The sequence below is a fragment of the Pteropus medius genome, unplaced genomic scaffold, assembly GCF_902729225.1.
Source record: "Pteropus medius unplaced genomic scaffold, Ma_sr-lr_union100, whole genome shotgun sequence".
Taxonomy (NCBI): domain Eukaryota; kingdom Metazoa; phylum Chordata; class Mammalia; order Chiroptera; family Pteropodidae; genus Pteropus; species Pteropus medius.
Window position 1 is genome coordinate 8,848,195 of NW_024350325.1, and position 8,529 is coordinate 8,856,723.

Consider the following 8,529-nt stretch of genomic DNA (forward strand, 5'->3'; position numbering starts at 1 on the left):
TTGTACTGATTTACTACTCCATTAGCAGTATATAAAAGTTTCAGTTGCTCTGAATCTTTGGTAACACTTGGTATTATCTCTTTCATTTTAGCCATTCTGTCTAATATTGCATTTAAAATTTTTATTTCCTGGATAATTAGTGAATCAACTATAGATGAGCAGCTTTACACATGTATATCTTTATTGGTTATTTGGATATTCTTTTTTATGTGAAGTACTTGTTCATATTTTTTGTTCTGTTCTCATTGTGTTTGTTTGTTTTTTCATATTGTTTTATAGAGCTCTATATATCTTTTGGATACGAGTCTTGTATTAATTTGTGGGGCTGCCATAACAAAATGCCACAGACTGAGTGGCTTAAACAACAAAAATTTACTTTCTTAACAGTTCTGGAGGCCGGAAGTCCAAGATCAAGATATCAGCAGGATTAGTTTCTCCTGAGGCCTCTCTCTTTGGCTTGTAGATGGCTGTCCTCTTTTGCTGCCTCTTCACAAGGTTGTCAATCTGTGCATGGGTGCACCTGTCTGTGTGTATCCTAATCTCATCTTTTTATAAGGATATTAGTCAGATTGGATTAAGGCTCACCCTAATGGCATCATTTTAACTTAATTACATCTCTAAAGACCTTTCATCAAATACAATCACATTCTAAAGTACTGGGGGTAAGGGCTTCAATATACAAATTTATATGGACATAACTCAGTTCATAACAAGTCCTTTACATGATATATGTATTGTAAACATTTTTCCCACTTTGTTAATTGCCTTTTTTATTCTCTTAATGGTATCTTTTAATGAACAGAAGTTCTTAATCTGAATATTGTTTAATTTATCAGTTTTTTCCTTATGGTTAGCACTTTTGGGGGCCTATTTAAAATTCTTTGCATGCTCCAAAGCCACAAATATGTTTATTCTTTTATTGTTTTTGCTAAAAGCTTTATTGTGTTACCTTTTACATTTGGAAATATAATGTATCTGGAATAAATTTTTATTTTTTTCATGTGGACCCAACATAGTTTATTTTTTAAAAAAAATGCTTTCTCTATAGCATTGCACTGTTATTGTTGTAAATCATGCCTCCATATTTGTGTGGATCTATTTTTGGGTTCTATTCTGCTCTATTGGTCTACTTATGTATCCTTGAGTCAATACCACACTGTCTGATTTAATAAAATGAGTCTTGATAGCTAGTGGTTTAAGACTTGCAATTTTTTGCTCCTTTCCAAAATTTCCTTGGCTATATTTAACCTGTTGCATTGCCATGAATGCTTATTTTTATTTTTATTCAGATGTATTCGAAATATTAAAACAATGTGTAAGTTTAAGGTGTACAACATGTTTTGATACATTTATATATTGCAATATCATTATCACCAAAGCATTAGCTAATACCTTTATCACATCATATTATTATTATTATTATTAATTATTATTATTACATTGAGAGAACAATTAAGATCTAGTCTCAGCAAATTTAAGGCTTATAATACAGTATGATTGACTGTAATCACTATGCTGTGCATTAGATCTCTATGATTTATTTATCTACTAGTTGCAAACTTGTACGCTTAAATATCTTCCGAATTCCCTCACCCCCAAGTCCCTGGTAAGCACCATTCTACTCTCTATTTTTTAGATTTTACATATGAATGATATTATACAGCATTTGTCTTTCTCTGTCTGACATCTCGCTTGTCATAATGCCTTCAAGGTTCATCCATGCTGACGCAAATGGCCGGATGCCCTTTTTCATAGTTGAATAGTATTCCATTGTGAGTGAGTGAGTGAGTGTGTGTGTGTGTGTGTGTGTGTGTATGTGTGACATCTTATTTATCTATTCATCCATTGACAAACACTTAGATTGTATCCATATCATAGCTGTTGTGAATAATGCTGCAATAAGCATCAGAGTAAAGATATTTCTTCGATATCCATTTTCATTTCCTTTGGATATGTACCCAGACGTCGAATTGCTAGATCATGTGGTAGTTCTACTTTTTATTTTTTGTGGACATCCATACTAGAGGTACCATAGTAGAGGTACCAATTTACATTCCCACTAACAGTGTGCAAAGATTTTTTTTTCTCCACATCCTCAGCATTTTTTGATGATAGCCATTCTAACAAGTATGAGATGATATCTCATTGTGGTTTTGATTTGCATTCCCCTGATGATTAATGATTTTGGGTATCTTTTCATGTACCTGTTGGCCACTGAGATATCTCTTTGGAAAAGTGTCTCTTTAGTTCTTCGGCTCATTTTTTAATTGTTTGCTTGTTTTTGTTATTGAGTTGTATGAGATTTTTATATATTTTAGACATTAACCCTTTAGCTGATATGTCATTTGCAAATATTTTCTCCCATTCCATAAGTTGTCATTTTATTTTGTTGATTATTTCTTTTGCTGTGCAGAAGTTTTTTAGTTTGATGTAGTCCCACTTGCTTATTTTTGCTTTTGTTGCTTATACTTTGCGTATCATATAAAAAAATTATTGCCAATACCAATGTCAATAAGCTTCTTCTCTATGGATTCTTCTAGGAGTTTTATAGTACTAGGTCTTATGTTTAAGTATTTAATCAATTTTGAGTTAATTTTTATGAGTGGCTTAACATAGGTGTCAATTTCATTTTTCTGCCTGCAGTTGTTCAGTTTTCCCAACACCATTTGTTGAAGAGACTATCTTTTCACCATTGAGTTTTCTTGACTCCCTTGTCAAATGTTAGTTGACCATATATGTGGAGATTTATTTCCGGGTTCTCTATCTGGTTTCATTAGTCTGTGTATCTATTTTTATGTGAGTACCATACTGTTTTGATTACTGTAACTTTGTAGTATAGTTTGAAATCAGGACGTATGATGCTTCTGGCTTTATTCCTCAGGATTGCTTTGGCTATTGAGGACCTTTTGTGGTTCTGTACAAATTTTAGGATAGTTTTTTATATTTCCGTGAAAATGCCATTGGAATTTAAATAGAGATTGCATTGAATCTATAAACGACATTGGATATTAGGGACATGTTAATAATTCTTCAGATTTATAAACATGGGATATTGTTCTATTTGTGTCTTCTTCAATTTATTTTTTTGCATTACTTCTATTTTTATTTAAAAAATTTTAAATACTTTTTTATTTTTCAATTTTGATTGACATACAATATTATATTAGTTTCAGATGTACAATATAGTGATTAGACACTTATAATTTACAAAGTGATCACCCAATAAATCTAGTATCCATTTGACACCATACAGAGTTACTAAAATATTATTGACTATATTACTTATGCTCTACTTTACATCCCCACGACTATTTTGTAACTACCAATTTTTACTTCTTAATCCCTTCACCTTTTTCACTTATCTTCCTAACACCCATCCCATCTGACAACCATCAAAATGTTCTCTGTATTTATGAGTTTGTTTCTGTTTTGTTTGTTCATTAATTTTGTTCTTTAGATTTCATATAAAAGTGAAATCATATGGCATTCATTTCTTTCTATCTCATTCCATTCAGCACAATACCCTCTAGGTCAACCATGTTGCTGCAGATGGCAGATTTTTATGGCTGAGTAATATTCCATTGTATGAATGTACCACCTCTTCTTTATCCATTTATCTATTGATGGACATCCATATCTTGGCTACTGTAAATAATGCTACAAATAATGGTTGACCTAACAGATTGCAAGGACCTTGTCAGCTTACAATTCCTTTTTAAAAATTTTTTATGCCTCTAGCACCTGGTCTTCCTAGGTGGTCTCCTATCCAAGTACTAATCAGGCCCGACCCTGCTTAGCTTCCGAGATCAGACTGGATTGAGCTTGTTCAGGGTAGCATGGCCGTAGACGAGTCTTGTTTTTTTACCTACTCAGCCACCCTATTTTTTGATTGGAACATTTAACCCATTTACATTGGAAATAATTGTTAATACATGTGTAGTTATTGCTGTTTTATTATTCATATTTTTGATCTTTTCTTCTTCTCCTCCTTCTTCCCCTTCTTCTTAAAGAAATGCCGTTAATATTTCTTATAATACTGGTTTGGTGGTGATGAACTCCTTTAGCTTTTTCTTGTCTGGGAAGATCTCTATCTGTCCTGTGATTCTAAATGTTAGCTTTGCTGGGTAGAGTAATCTTTGTTGTAGGTCCTTGCTTTTCATCACTTTGAATATTTAGTGCCAATTCCTACTGGCCTGCAAAGTTTCTGTTGAGAAATCAACTGACAGTCTTATGGGAGCTCCTTTGTAGGTAACTAATCACTTTTCTCTTGCTGCTTTTAGAATTTTCTCTTTGTCTTTAACTTTTGGCATTTTAATGATGATGTGTCTTAGTGTGGGACTCTTTAGATTTATCTTGTTTAGGACTCTCTGTGCTTCCTGGGCTTGTATGTCTATTTCCTTCACTAAGTTTGGGAAGTTTTTCATCATTATTTTATTAAAAACAGGTTTTTAATTCCTTGACCTCCCTCTTCTCCTTCTGGTACCCCATGATGTGAATGCTAGTACACTTGATGTCCCAGGGGCCCCTTAAATTATGCTCATTTTTTTTGGATTCCTTTTTCTTTTTGCTTTTTTGATTGGGTATTTTCTGCTGCCTTATCTTTCAAATCACTGATTCTGTTCACTGCTTCATCTAATCTACTGTTAATTTCCCCTATTCTTTATTTCAGTTATTTTATTTTCATTTCTGAATATAGTTTATGTTTTCAACCTCCATTTTTATTTTTCGTATCTCTTTGTTGAAGTTCTCACTGAGATCACTGAGAATTCTTATAACCAGTGTTTTGAACTCTGCATCTGGTAAATTGCTTGTCTTCATTTTGTTTAGTTCTTTTTCTTGAGTTTTGTTCTGTTCTTTCATTTGGGACATGTTTCTTTATCTCTTTATTTTGGTTGCCTCCCCGTGTTTGCTTATGTTAGGTAAAGCTGCTATGTCTCTCAATCTTGGTAGGGTGGCCTTATGTAGCTGGTGTCCTGTGGGGCCCAGTGGCACAATCTCCCTGGTCACTGGAGCCAAGTGCTCCATGTGTGTTCCTTGTGTGGGTTGTGTATGTCCTTTTATTGTAGTTCAGCCTTGGTTGCTGTTTTCAGGTCAATGGGAAGAACTGGCCCTCAGGCTGACTGGTTATGAGGACTGGCTCATGCCTACAGTGGGGGAGCTGTTGTGTGGGGCTGACCCTCCAGAAAAGGATTTGCTTTAGTAGGGCTGTTGTGCATACCAAGTCTTCCATTTGGGTGTGTTGTTTGTGGAGGTAGTTAGGTGGTGCTCTGGTGTGGTTTGGAACTGGCCATCTGGTGCATTGGTTCTGGGGCCTCTTGGGAAGGGATCTGTTGCAGGCCAAGTTCAGCCGCTGCCTATGCCCTGTCTCAGGCCACTTGGTTTGAGCTACAAAGTGATCTGCAGATGATTGCCACTTGTACTGGGCTTTGAAGTGCCTGGAAAAGGCTAAAATTTGAACTGGTGCTGGCTGCCACTAATTCTGGGCTTGGTGCTGCTCAGCAAGAAGTACAGGGCATACCAAAGCTAGATGCTTGTTTGGGGTTTGTGAACCTTTAGGAGATTTTAGGAGAGTCTGTAGCATGAATCAAGACAGGCTATTTGTATAGAAAAGCCACTGGAGGTGGCTTGGGTGGGCCTACAAGTTGTGTTGGGCGGGAGCTCAAGAAATTGCCAGGGCAGGGCCAAAGGTATTAGCCAGGATTATGGAGACTCAGATATGGTACCTGCCTGCATCTGCATGCTGTGTCAGAGGAAGGTTCAACAAATGAATGATAGATTTTGCCAGCACTTCTGTCTTGGAGAATGCTGCCCCCTCAACTGTCGCCCTGAAGACAGACAATTCAGTTCCTCCTTTCTGGCTCCCTTTGAGCTGCTGCTCCAGCTCTGAAGCTCAGAGCAGGTGTCTGTCAGCAAGGAAGTCCATGTGTGGGCTCTTTAAGAGGGGACACCTGGAACTCCAGGTGACCTCCATCTCATTCAGCCATAATCTCTGTTAGTTTTCATAGCTAGAAGTTATGAGGATTTCTCTTCCCAGCACTAGAACTCTGGGTTGGGGAACCTGGTATGGGGATGGGACCCCTCGCTCCTCAGGAGGGACCTCTAAAGCCAGGATACCCCTCTCAGCTTTTAACTGTCACACATGGATATGACACTAACCCATTAAGTGTCTCCATCCGTCCTACCAATCTTGATGTGGCTTCTTATATATGTCCTTAGTTATAAGACTTCTATTTAGCTAGACTTTAAGCAGTCCTCAATGATGGTTGCTCTGTAGTTCAGTTGTGATTTTGAGGTAGTCATGGAAGGAGGCAAGCACAGTGTTTACCTACCCCCACCTTCTTCACGGGAAGCCCTCTTCTTCAATTTCTTTCTTCAAATTCTTGTAGTTTTCATTGTATACTCTTTAACTTCTTGGTTAAATTTATTCCTAAACAGTTTATTGATTTTGATGCTATTGTAAATGGGGTAATTTTCTTTATTTCTTTTTTAGGTGTTTTGATATTATCATATAGGAATGCAACTGATTACTATATGTTGATTTTATATCCTGCAACTTTACTAAATTTGTTGATTAGTCCCAATAGTTATTTGGTTGGGTCTTTAGGATTTTCTTTATATAAGATTATATCATTTGCAAATAACAACAGTTTTACTTCTTCCTTTCTGATTTGGATGCCTTTTATTTCTTTGTCTTGCCTAATTGCTCTAGCTAGGACTTCTAGTACTATGTTGAATAAGAGTGGTAAGAGTAGATACTGTTGTCTTGTTCTGATCTTAGAGGAAAAGCTTTCAGTCTTTAACCATTGAGTCTGATGTTAACTGTGGATTTTTCCTATAAGTCATATACAGTTTAGAATTAGTTTATCATTTTTGGATGCCCTAACTAATGATTTCTTATTATATGTCATTGGCTAGAACTATGTCACGTGACCATCCCTAGCTGCAAGAGAGACTGGAAAATGTAGTAATTTTATCTGAACTTATCTTCTGAGCAAATTTGAGATTATCCTAGTAAAAAAGGGGGGGGGGAGTGACAATAGACATTGGGTAGGCAAATAGCAAGATCAGAATCAGTTGCTAATTCTTCCAAAACTAGTGGGGATGAAGAAATAACAGAGGAAGTGATTTCTGCTGTCAGATTAACAAAATTTCAGGGCTTTTGCTGTCACAGTTGGAATTATATTGATTTTGCTCAGGGGAAATGATAATTTCTGTCATTCCCTTGTCTGCTAGGATTGGGCTGAACTGGAATGAAAGCCCCAGCAACTCCTGAACCATGGGTTGGCCCATGATGGTTTCAATTGAAAGTGTATAGGCCAAGAAGGCTTCCCACCATAACTTTATTTGTGGTTTGATGGATCTAGGAGTCCCAGAAAAGATTTCATGATATTTCAGCCTAATTCATCCACTGGTAAGAGAAAATTTAATATTAGTTTTGGAATAAAAGAATGAAAAATTATTTCAAGAAATAGCCCTTTTTCACATTGTCAATAATATCATAAAAACTCAACCTTTAAGGCATTGGACCATCTTGCTTATATCTTTAGTAGGATGATTTTTAGTATCCGTCATCAATTCTAATCCTTCCCCACTCCTATTCTGCTTTTTAAGGCTGTGTGAAATTAGTGAATTTGGGGACCAGGACTAGTATACAGAGTAATCTGTTCCGTGAAAAAAAGATGTGAGATCCTATGTTCTTTACTATGCTGGTTTCATCTAGACTGTGACCCAATTTAGCCAAAAGTAAGGAGCCTATGTTTGTATACTAAGACCTCAGCCTTCCCATCTTTACTGAAAAAGACCAAGAATGAAAAGTGAGCTGTATTAGTCTGATTTCTCTGAGAAGCAGACACAAGGTTGGGATTAAATGTGTAAGGATTTTAAAGTAATGCCTGTGTGAGAGAAAATGGAGAGGGAGCTGGCAGAGCCGTTAGATTATGATGCAAGTCTAACCACAAATGAAGGAGAGAATAAAGAAGGTTGGGTGGAAGTGTCCCTGACCACTATGCAGCCTAAGAAAATTTCAGCAAGGCCACTGCAGAGTCCATTGGTCATCAGAACAGGACTGCCTGCCACACCTAGTCATTGGCTTCAAGCAGCTTGTGGCAAGTGTGGCTTTGGTACAGATGTGACCATGGTTATCAGAGTGTAACAGTTAGGAACCTTAGTTAATTACATTCTATGTAGCTAGAGATCTGCAAGGCACAGTTTCATGGCAGGCTCAAAACCTTAATAGCTTTTTCTAGAAATTAGAGAGGGTGTTGGATGCCTTTTAGTGAAATGTAGAAATCCAAGTTGGTCAACAACTGTTAACAAGAATGATGTTAGGAAGGGAGTAACATAATGATGACTCAAAAGAGAAGAGATAAAGTAAGTATAGTGGAAATCTCCAGAAGTCTATAATATTAGAATCAAGTGATTTATGAAATATTTCTTTTTAAGTTATATTAGGTCTTCTTGATTAGATCTCATGAATAGATTTCTTGAAAATTTAAACAAAAACTTTTCAAATAAGTTGACTTCTCAGGT

At 36.3% G+C, this 8,529-nt stretch overlaps 1 pseudogene; it reads right to left on the reverse strand.

Annotated features, from left to right (window-relative positions):
• Positions 1-3,729: 3,729 nt before the first annotated feature.
• On the reverse strand, positions 3,730-3,848 carry LOC120583902 (uncharacterized; annotated as a pseudogene).
• Between the last annotated feature and the right edge of the window lie 4,681 nt (positions 3,849-8,529).